The sequence below is a fragment of the Haematobia irritans genome, chromosome 3 (assembly GCF_050003625.1).
Source record: "Haematobia irritans isolate KBUSLIRL chromosome 3, ASM5000362v1, whole genome shotgun sequence".
NCBI lineage: Eukaryota > Metazoa > Arthropoda > Insecta > Diptera > Muscidae > Haematobia > Haematobia irritans.
In genome coordinates, this window is record NC_134399.1 from 213,239,223 (window position 1) to 213,251,804 (window position 12,582).

Sequence of the window (12,582 nt, forward strand, 5' to 3'; positions counted from 1 at the left end):
AATTTAGTGGGGTATATCTATATGTTAGAATCTATATGTTAGAACATTTTGTCAAAATTCGATTTTTATAGAAAATTTTCTCAAAATTTTATTTTTATAGAAAATTTTGTCAAAATTTTATTTCCATTGAAAATTTTCTCAAAATTTTATTTCTATAGAAAATTTTGTCAAAATTTCAGTTTTATAGAAAATGTTGTCAAAACTTTATTGCTATAGAAAATGTTGTCAATATTGTATTTCTATGGAAAATTTTGTCAAAATTTTATTTCTATAGAACATTTTCTCAAAATTTTATTTCTACAGAAAATTTTCTATAGAAATACACTTTTTACAAGTTTTCTATACAAATAACTTTTTGAGAACATTTTCAATAGAAATAAAAATTTAAAAAAAAATCTATAGAAATAAAATGTTGAGAAAATTTTCTATAGAAATAAAATTTTGAGAAAATTTTCTATAGAAATCGAATTTTGACAAAATGTTCTATAGATATACCCCCATATTCATAAAATTTAACAAAAACTTTAAACCTACTATAGAAATTTTTGTCAGAATTTTATTTCTTTAGAAAATTGTATCCAAATTTTATTTCTATAGAAAATTTTGTCAAATTTCAGTTTTATAGAAAATTTTGTCAAAATTTTATTGCTATAGAAAATGTTATCAAAATTGTATTTCTATGGATAATTTTGTCAAAATTTTATTTCTATAGAACATTTTCTCAAAATTTTATTTCTACAGAAAAATTTCTGAAAATTGTTTTTTATAGAAAATTTTGTCAAAATTTTATTTCTATATTTATAGAAAATTTTGTCCAAGTTTTATTTCTATAGAAAATTTTTTCAAAATTTTATTTTTATAGATTTTTGTTTCAAATTTTTATTTTTATTGAAAATGTTCTCAAAAAGTTATTTCTATAGAAAACTTGTAAAAATTGTATTTCTATAGAAAATTTTGTCAGAATTTTATTTCTATAGAAAATTTTGTCAAAATTTTATTTCCATAGAAAATTTTCTCAAAAGTTTATTTCTAAAGACAATTTTGTCAAAATTTTATTTCTATAAAGATTTTATCAAAATTTTATATCTGTAGAATAGTTTGTCGAAAATTACTAAAAATATTAGAAAATTTTGTCAACAATTTAATTCTATAAAAAATGTTGTCCAAATTTTATTTCTATAGAAAATTTTCTCAAAAAAATGTTATTTCTATAATTTTTTTTTTTTTCAAAATTTTATTTCTATAGAAAATTTTGTCAAAATTTTATTTCTATAGAAAATGTTCTCAAAATTTGATTTTTGTAAGAAAATTATGATCTCAAATCTTTGGCGCTAAATCATGATCAATCTATGGATTAGTTTATTCTTCGTAAATAACACTTGTATGTACAAGTGTTTCATATATAAAACATGTTTTCTACCAAAAACAAACAAAACCAGATAAAAAGCTTTCTTGTTTTCCTAAACATTCTTATATGAGATTTGTTTACTCTACGATATGTGCTAATTTAGTATCAAAACATGACAAAGTACATTTAGGTTTTTTTCTTATTGCCCCATAAACAATAACTTAAAATTTCATTTATAAATTTATTATTCACTTTATTAGTATATCGTACTGAACAACTAACTAATCAACCATAGTTATAAAATAAAAACTATGTTAATTAGTTTAAATTCATTAATAGCAAAGTTAAAAGAACAAGAATTGATATATTAAGCACCTAGCGCGAACATAAACAAATGGAATGGTTAGTTAACAATATAAAAATTATCCATGGTAGTAACCAGGGATCCGGAGCGGTCCATTTTTTTCGCTCCGCTCCGCTCCCGCTCCGGAGAAAAAAAAACCGCTCCGCTCCTCGCTCCGCTCCGAGAAAAAAAAATCGCTCCGCTCCGCTCCACGCTCCGCTCCGCTCCTCTTCGAGAAAATTATAGTACAAACATTGTATTATTTATTCAATTGAGTTTTATTTTATTTAGAAAAATCGGGCGGTACATATATGGGAGCTATAGCTAAATCTGAACCGATTTCGATGATTTTTTGCACATATAGTTAGTGCTATAGAAGATTACATTTCGCCAACTTTGAGTAAGATCGGTTATAAGGGTTTTATGACATAATTTGACAAAATCGGGCGATACATATATATGGGACCTATATCTAAATCTGAACCGATTTCGATGAAATTTTCTGACTTAAAGGGTGATACAGAAGATTATTTTGTGCTAAATTTGACGACGATCGGTTAGTAAAAAAAGTGCAACGTGACCCCATTCGTCGAAATCGGGCAATACATATATATGGAAGCTATATCTAAATTTGATCCGATTTCTTCCAAATTCAATAACGTTCGTCCTTGTGCCCAAAAAAACTCCCTGTACCAAATTTCATCAAAATCGGTTAATAATTGCAACCGAAATCGTGTGAACAACAAATACATGGACAGACGGACGGATGGACGGACGGACGCCAAGCGCTAGATCGATTCAGGAGGTGATTCTGAGTCGATCGGTATATATATTTTATGGGGTCTAAAATCAATATTTCTTGTAGGCACATTTTTTAGCAGATCAAACTTATTATACCCTAACACCTATGTGGTTTAGGGTATAATGACTTTAAAACAATGTGTTGAAATATTTTATTAATTTTGAAGATTTTTTCAGAAATATTAAATCCATTTTGACTTCATTAAAACGAAATTTGCATTCATGTTAGGATACACATTTTTATGTCGAATCACTTAGATATAAGGACAAACAGACTTCATTGAAAAGTTTAGAGACTTTTAGACAAGGAAAAACTTTTTTCAGAGAAATACGTCTTCTATTCTAAGCAAAATTCGTATTCGTATTTTAAGCATGTGAAATATTTGGCCTCCCGACAATATTCTTTGCGGTGCACCATCTACTATTTAATATGTGATAGAAACCAAATTTATGAAAATGGACCAAAATGGACCAAATTCTGTTTGGTCTGACCATCGGACCAAATTTAAAAATTAGAAATCTTTTGTACCAATTTTGTTCCGATCGGACCAAAACGGCAACGCTGATTGGAATTGAAAGTCTATACACAGAGTAGAAGTAACTACCCAATAAACACAGGATGAGCGTTTTTCAAATGCAACACCTCTTCAGTTTGAGGGTAAATATCATTTTCAACATAAATTCAACTTGACTTGAAAAAGCTCATCTTCAATTCATCTTCAAATTGTTTGCGAATTACAACCAATTTGGCAAAATGTTGACGAAAACTTTGAAAATGTGTTGAAGATAATTGGAGAAAACTTTGACAAAACACTACCCTGAAATGCAACGAAAAAACCACATGGTTTTCAATACTACTTTGGACAACAAAGTTCGTGGAAGAAATACAAAAATGTGGAAATTTTTTAATAATCAATTGAAATTGCTTATAATAATTGGTAAGTAAAACTAAAACACGAAATGAAAACTTGAAGGAAGTCACTAAACTCAAATCTCTTTGCAGACAACTAAAATATTTGGATGCTGATTCTTGGACACATTAAGAGGCTGGCCGATGAAAAATGGTAGTGGCTTATCGAGAAGAGAAAGTTTCCATAAATCAAAGTGCAACCAAAAAAACTTGGTATTTATGCTTTTCCATATCAACAACTACTGGATGATAATTCGCATCACATCGATAGTTTAATTTATATCGCATCATCGGTTTAATTTGTTATTTTGTGAATTGAAATTGCTGGAAATTTATTCCAATTATCTGGCCATCAAGTTCCTGAAAATTGCCAGTATTTTAATAACAACAATTTTGTAATACCAACGTTCTTGAGGAAATCACGAAGTACCTGGTCAGTTGGAAGAAATACAAATTGGTAAGTCAAAATAAAAAGTGAAATGAAAACATAATGGAAATCACAAAACTCGATTGTTTTGCAGAAAACTAAAATCATTGAATGGTATATTCTTGGAAGATGTTGGCCGATGAAAACCCGATGAAGGAAACAACAAAGAAAAGTTTTCAGAAAACTTACAAAGTGCAACCAACTAAAACAAAGTGCAACAATTCCTATATCAAGAACTTCTGGATGAAAATGTGCATCATCGGTTTAATTTGTTATTTTGTGAATTGAAATTGCTGGAAATTTATTCCAATTATCTGGTCATCAAGTTCCTGAAAATTGCCAGTATTTTAATAACAACAATTTTGTAACACCAACGTTCTTGAGGAAATCACGAAGTACGTGGTCAGTTGGAAGAAATACAAATTGGTAAGTCAAAATAAAAAGTAAAATGAAAACATAATGGAAATCACAAAACTCGATTGTTTTGCAGAAAACTAAAATCATTGAATGGTATATTCTTGGAAGATGTTGGCCGATGAAAAACCGATGAAGGAAACAACAAAGAAAAGTTTTCAGAAAACTTACAAAGTGCAACCAATCAAAACAAAGTGCAACAATTCCTATATCAAGAACTTCTGGATGAAAATGTGCATTACATCAATTTACATCCCGTCATCAGTTTGATATTTTGTGATTTCCTCTTGCTGGAATCTATTCTAACACACAAGCCAGCAAGTTCCTCGATAGTAAATATTTCAAATTGCCAGCATATTAATGACACCAACATTATGGAGGAAATGGAATTATACATGTAAAAATGTTTAAGATATTTAAAGTTGTATTCATAGTTTTATTTATTAATACGTTTAATAAGATATTTACATTTTGATTGGTATAATATTATTATTTTCATATATTATTAATGTTATTTTTAAGATTATTATATTTGTTAACGAAAAAATAATAAAATTTACAAAATCCCTAGAAATTTAGTATTGACTTTCAGTTGGAACTAGGATTGACTTTCATACAAATTGTGGTTTGAAAGTATTCGCAACAATGCTAGTTTTTTATTTTTCTCACATTGAAAACTGTTTGAGAAATTATTGAGTAGCGATGAATTTCAATTTGAGGATTACAATTGAGAAATTATTGCTATTGTGTTGAATTTTACTGTTGAGGGTAATGTCTGTTTTTTGTTGAGAACGCGATTTTCTCAACAATTTCTCAACTTGAATATTACCCTAATCCTTTGAAAAAATGTTTGAAAAATTATTGAATTTTAGTATTTTTCAAACGTTTGTGTTTATTGGGTACTCTCCGAAAGTTTTTTTTTGTTTTGCAACAGACGTAGAGAAGAGGTTTTGTTATATTTGTAATGTGTGTGTGTATCAGCGTTGCCAATTTAGCTTTTTTCCCGCTAGATTTGGCTTTTTTTGAAGACGTTTAGCGGGAAAAAAATGCATTTAGCTTTTTTTTCTGGCTTTTTTTCATGACCCTTTTAGCTATTTTTGGCTTTTTTTATTTTCGACATGTTTCTATTGAAATATGGATAAATCGTCGTTTTTATCTAAGCCTTGCTGCTAGTATAAGGGTTTCCACATATTTCAAAGCACAGTTGAAACATTAATAATGAGTCCAGCCATTATGCGGGCATTTTTGTAGCAAATACACCTTGTTGTAAAGTTTTTTCATTATATACATAAAAGTTATCGTAAACTTTAAATCTACTATTACCATGCAAATTTGTTAGATAAACTGTCAGTAAATTATTGGGAATAATATCATTTGACTCGTTTATCCTTTTTATGTTATTATAATATTCTAAAGTTATTACGATATTACTAAATTAAAATAGTAGATGTGAATAGCTTTGTGCACTGAAAAATATTGTCGTCTCCTTAAAATACGAACGCGAATTTTGGTTATAATAGCATTTGTGAATTTCTTTTATGTTTTCCTTGTCCAAAAGACGATAAAGTCGTTTTGTCCTTATAATTAAGCGATCCAACTTAAAAATGGGTATGTTTTCATGAAAGAAGGAAGAATTAATGAAATAGTCTTTAAATGTGAGGAGTTTTTGCACCTTAACCACAAACCAAAATAGCGTTCAAAAATAGAAGATGTTTTTCAACACTTTATTTTAAAAACGTATATATACAATAATTTCTACTTGAAGTCGAGTCTGAATTTGGAAATTTAAGTTGGCGTTAGCACGTTTTTAAAGCACTTTGATAGGCACTTTGATAGTATTTTCTACAATTTAAATGAAAGTAATGTATTTCGAATTTTTCACAATTTCAAATCCAAACTAAAATTTTATTTAAAAAAATGACAAATCATTTTTTTACCAAATCCAAAGCATGCTTAGATCATTTATTATTTTAAAATAACAAGTAAATAAAATAGAGGTGTTGGGATGGTAGCTCCCACAAAACGAAGGACTTCCAGTAAAAAATTTGTGATAGTAATCAAAATGTATCGAATACGCAAACAGAGCTAATATGCCTTAGATATTGTTACAGTCTCACAGAAGTGGAACTAAAATGAAAATAATATGCATTGTAAGTGAAATAAAGCCTTTAAGTTTGTTAAATTTCAATCAAAAATGTGACTTTTGATACAAAAAAAATTAGCTTTTTTTCTAGCTATTTTTTAGCATTTTTTAGCTTTTTTTAGCTATTTTTTTGGGCAAATCTAGCGGTTTTTGGTGAAACAATTCTGGCAACGCTGGTGTGTATGTTTATGTTTGCAGCAACCTCCATCGACATCAGTCCGTGGTATACCTACGAATATTCTTACTCAGATCTAGTGTTACCTAATTTCGCTTTTTTCCCCTTTATTGTATAATAAATGTATATGCTCACATTTTTCAACCAAAATTGAAATTTTAATTAAATTTTCGAGAACTAATATCAGAAATAAGAGAATGCTAGGATATAGTACAATAGTAAAGCAAATGTGAATGAAAAAAAGCATGCCCGGTTCCAAAGATTTTTTCTTTACTTTAACAGTTTGGGTATTAATTCCGAGCCAAAGAAGCGGAGAATACAAGTAAGGATACTTTAAAGACGTAATTCTCTTTTAAATTTGGGGGCTATGTACTTGCTTCTAGGAAGCAAATGTTAATTTTTAATTTTTTTAGATTTTTTCGTCAGTTGTTATCAAAATCATTTAAAAACGAGTTAACGACAATTTTATTTTCCATATCAAGACTCGACTTCCAGTAGAAATTATGCTATGTTTAAAGTAAAAAGCGTCTTTAAAATAAAGTGTTGAAAAACATGTCTAATTTTTTAACGATAATTTGCTTTGTAGGCAAGATGCAAAAAGGAAACAAATTTAAAGACAATTTTATTAATTTTAAAGAATTTTTCTTAATTATTAAAGTCACGTTGACCTTACCTCAAAAATTTTATCTTTCATGTTATGATACACATTTTTAAGTAAAATCACTTAATTATAAGGACATTACAACTTCATTCAAAAGTTTATTGCCTTTTGGACAAGAAAAAAAACTTTATTTTAGAGAAATGCGTCTTCCATGTTAAGCAAAATTTGCATTCTTATTCTAAGGACATAGAATCTTTGACTTCACGACAATATTTTTTTCAGTGTAGAAAACTAAAAAATTAAATATAAATAAGATCGTTTAATTGCATTTATTTGACGTTCATTACAAACATCTTTGTAGTAATACGGAATGAAATTGATCGAAAGTACTGTTGTTACTTTTACAACACATACTAGATATATATTTTGACATTTGCCGTTTTTGTGTTTTCCCCAATGTACGTACGTACAAAAATACATATCGTACATTTTAAACGTTTACTCACACTACGCTAAGTACTAGCTAAATTTGAAATTACCTACACAGTGTAATTTCAAAGTTACACATTTCATTCAAGTAATATTTTATTCGGAGCGGTTTTTCATTTGGAAACCGCTCCGCTCCCGCTCGGCTCCGGATTTTAGAAATGCCGCTCCCGCTCCGGCAAAAAAAGAGCTTGCTCCGCTCCGCTCCACGCTCCGCTCCGGATCCCTGGTAGTAACTCATAATCGAGATTGACCGATTGTTTTTTTACTTCTGTATGGTCCGATCTCTTAGGTGACCCTATTATTAAGTTGTTCTTTAGAGCATGGGTATAAATATACTAATAGCTGGGAAAAGGTTCATGGTGATCTTCATGCCAAAAAGCAGGCAGAATAATGCATGAAACGGCTAAGGATTTCAGACCTATTAGCTTTAGGTCTTTTTGCTAAAGACCGCTAAAAAGAATATTGGATAACAAAATAAGGAATCAACTGAACGGGAAAATATCTCACTGTGAACATGCTTATTTAATGTACAGATCTAGGGATTCGATAACACACAACAAACATACACTGGTGGCTTTTCTGAATATTGAAGAAATTTTTGAGAAAATTTCTAAGACGTATTTAATAGTACAAGAATAGAAAAGGTATTAAAAATAGTGGTCTAAACAGATCGTATTGTTAAAATGGTGGCAGGAAATTTTTTGAACACGATCTCAGATATAATGAGGCTTTACAAATTCTATCCGCCTGTGTAAGGTATTGTGGTTTGGCCATTAACCCCAAGAGCACGGATCTATTGCTCTTCACTCGAGGAAGAAAAGCCACCTGGTATAAGGACCCACAATTTCAAGTAACGACAATGAGTCTCTCGAAATCGTCTAGGTACTTGGAAGTTATTTTAGATTCCAGACTAAAGTGGCTAGAAAATACGTCTAACGAAGGCCTATGCGGCGTGCCTAGAACTGGTCGGGAAACAGTGGCTTTTTACGTCGGTTATAAGACCTATGGACCTTTAAGAACTATCGGAATCGTATATCTACGTAAATTCAAGAGAATGAACAGGACGGATCTTATTTATATGACTGGTGCAATGAGAACAATGGTCACCGCAGATCTGTGCTTATGCACGCAGAGAAGGAATATGATCACCTCAAACATGTTTCAAGAGCAAAATGTTATTTTTGTATGGTGACCATGTAACATGTTTGTCACTAAAATGTTATTTTCTCGTCAAATATAACCTGCTTGCCGAAATCATATACACGATTTCCGAGAAAATAACATGGTTGCGAAAACCATGTTACATGGTCACCACCCAAAAATAACATTTTGCTCTTAAAACATGTTTGAGGTGATCATATTCCTTCTCTGGGTGTGTGCAGAAAAGATGTGCTTATCGGTCCATTAAGAGCTGTGATTAATTTGGTATACATCGGTGCATTTTTTGATATTGTCCCCATATAGATCGACTTCTTGAAGGCATGAAGCCGCAGTTTTCCTCCGATTTGCGAATTTACAATCTAGAGAAATTTTAACGTCGTAAGGTAAACAAATATCATTTCTATCCCCCAGCAAACACAATGGGCCAACATGGTCTGAGTGGGAACCAGCCCCTTTTGCCACCAACGTGAAAGTTAAATATATCTTTTATAAATCCAATACACCCGCTTGGGAGTCGATTCCAATTAAAGAAATAAGATTTTGACAAAATTTTCTATAGAAATAAAATTTTGACAATTTTTTTAAAGAAATAAAATTTTGACAAAATTTTTTTAGAAATAAAATGTTGACAAAATTTTCTTTAGAAATAAAATTTTGACAAAATTTTCTACTGAAATAAAATTTCGACAAAATTTTCTATAGAAATAACATTTTGATAAAATTTTCTATAGAAATAAAATGTTGAGAAAATTTTTCTGTAGAAATAAAATTTTGACAAAATTTTCTATAGAAATAACATTTTGAGAAAAATTTCTACAGAAATAAAATTTTGACAAAATTTTCTATAGAAATAAAACTTGGACAAATTTTCTATAGAAATAAAATTTTGACAAAATTTTCTATAGAAATAAAATGCTGAGAAAATTTTTCTATAGAAATACAATTTTGACACAATTTTCTATAGAAATAAAATTTTGAGAATATTTTCTATAGAAATTAAATTTTGAGAATATTTTCTATAGAAATAAAATTGTGACACAATTTTCTATAGAAATAAAATTTTGACAAAATTTTCTATAGAAATAAAATTTTTACAAAAATTTCTACAGAAGTAAAATTTTGACATAATTTTTCTATAGAAATAAAATTTTGACAAAATTTTCTACATAAGTAAAATTTTGACAAAATTTTCTATAGAAATAAAATTTTGACAAAATTTTCTATAGAAATAAAATTTTGACAAAATTTTCAATAAAAACAAAATTTTGACAAAATTTTCTATAGAAATAAAATGTTGGAGAAAATTTTTATAGGAATAAAATTTTGACATAATTTTCTATAGAAATAAAATGTTGACAATTTTTTTAAAGAAATAAAATTTTGACAAAATTTTCTATAGAAAAAAATGTTTGACAAAATTTTCTATAGAAATAAAATGTTGAGAAAAGTTTCTATAGAAATAAAATTTTGACAAAATTTTCTATAGAAATAAAATTTTGGAGAAAATTTTCTATAGAAATAAAATTTCGACAAAATTTTCTATTGAAATACAATTTTGAAAATTTTTTCTATAGAAATAAAATTTTGAGAAAATTTTCTATAGAAATAAAATTTAGAAAAAAAAATCCTATAGAAATAATATTAGATAAAATTTTCTATAGAAATACAAATTTGAGAAAATTAGAAATAAAATTTTGAGAAAATTGTTTATGGAAATAAAATTTTAAAAAAATTTTCTATAGAAATAAAATTTTGACATAATTTTCAATAGAAATAAAATTTGGACAAATTTTTTCAAAGAAATAAAATTTTGACAAAATTTTCTATAGAAATAAAATTTTGACAAAATTTTCTATAGAAATAAAATTTTGACAAAATTTTCTATAGAAATAAAATGTTGACTAAATTTTCTATAGAAATAAAATTTTGACAAAATTTTCTATAGAAATAAAATTTTGACTAAATTTTCTATAGAAATAAAATTTTGACAAAATTTTCTATAGAAATAAAATTTTGACAAAATGTTCTATAGAAATAAAATTTTGGCAAATTTTTCTATAGAAATAAAATTTTGACACAATTTTCTATAGAAATAAAATTTTGACAAAATTTTCAATAAAAACAAAATTTTGACAAAATTTTCTATAGAAATAAAATGTTGGAGAAAATTTTTATAGGAATAAAATTTTGACATAATTTTCTATAGAAATAAAATGTTGACAATTTTTTTTAAAGAAATAAAATTTTGACAAAATGTTCTATAGAAAAAAATGTTTGACAAAATTTTCTATAGAAATAAAATGTTGAGAAAAGTTTCTATAGAAATAAAATTTTGACAAAATTTTCTATAGAAATAAAATTTTGGAGAAAATTTTCTATAGAAATAAAATTTCGACAAAATTTTCTATTGAAATAAAATTTTGAAAATTTTTTCTATAGAAATAAAATTTTGAGAAAATTTTCTATAGAAATAAAATTTAGAAAAAAAAATCCTATAGAAATAATATTAGATAAAATTTTCTATAGAAATACAAATTTGAGAAAATTAGAAATAAAATTTTGAGAAAATTGTTTATGGAAATAAAATTTTAAAAAAATTATCTATAGAAATAAAATTTTGACATAATTTTCAATAGAAATAAAATTTGGACAAATTTTTTCAAAAATAAAATTTTGACAAAATTTTCTATAGAAATAAAATTTTGACAAAATTTTCTATAGAAATAAAATTTTGACTAAATTTTCTATAGAAATAAAATTTTGACAAAATTTTCTATAGAAATAAAATTTTGACTAAATTTTCTATAGAAATAAAATTTTGACAAAATTTTCAATAGAAATAAAATTTTGACAAAATGTTCTATAGAAATAAAATTTTGGCAAATTTTTCTATAGAAATAAAATTTTGACACAATTTTCTATAGAAATAAAATTTTGACAAAATTTTTCCATAGAAATAAAATTTTGACAAAATTTTCTATAGAAATTAAATTTTGACAAATTTTTTTAGACAAATAAAATTTTGACAAAAATTTGTATATAAATAAAATTTTGGCATAATTTTCTATAGAAATAAAATTTTGACAAATTTTTTTAGACAAATAAAATTTTGAAAAATTTTGTATAGAAATAAAATGTTGACAACATTTTCTATAGAAATGAAACCTTGGCAAAATCTTCTGTAGAAATGAAATTTTGACCAAATCTTCCATAGATATAAAATTTTGACAACATTTTTCTATAGAAATAAAATTTTGACAAAATTTTCTATAGAAATTAAATTTTGACAAATTTTTTTAGACAAATAAAGTTCTGACAAAAATTTTTATAGAAATAAAATGTTGGCATAATTTTCTATAGAAAAAAATTTTGACAACATTTTCTATACAAATATAATTTTGAAAATTTTTTCTATAGAAATAAAATTTTGAGAAAATTTTCTATAGAAATAAAATTTAGAAAAAAAATTATTATAGAAAAAATATTAGATAAAATTTTCTATAGAAATAAAATTTTGAGAACATTTTTCTATAGAAATAAAATTTTGGAGAAAATTTTCTATTGGAATAAAATTTTGCTAAAATTTTCTGTAGAAATGAAATTTTGACAAAATTTTCTATAGAAATAAAATTTTGATATAATTTTCTTAGAAATAAAATTTTGAGAAAATTTGTTATGGAAATAAAATTTTAAAAAATTTTTCTATAGAAATAAAATTTTGACAAATTGTTTTTAAAGAAATAAAATTTTGACAATTTTTTTTTAAAGAA

At 26.3% G+C, this 12,582-nt stretch overlaps 1 long non-coding RNA gene across 1 annotated transcript; it reads left to right on the forward strand.

The window, feature by feature from the left end:
• Window positions 1–3,091: 3,091 nt before the first annotated feature.
• On the forward strand, window positions 3,092–4,817 carry LOC142229662 (uncharacterized). The gene is made up of 5 exons (XR_012720453.1): window positions 3,092–3,150; window positions 3,279–3,430; window positions 3,496–3,859; window positions 3,924–4,255; window positions 4,320–4,817. It is a non-coding gene; the product is annotated as an uncharacterized LOC142229662 (long non-coding RNA).
• The last annotated feature ends 7,765 nt before the right edge of the window (window positions 4,818–12,582 follow it).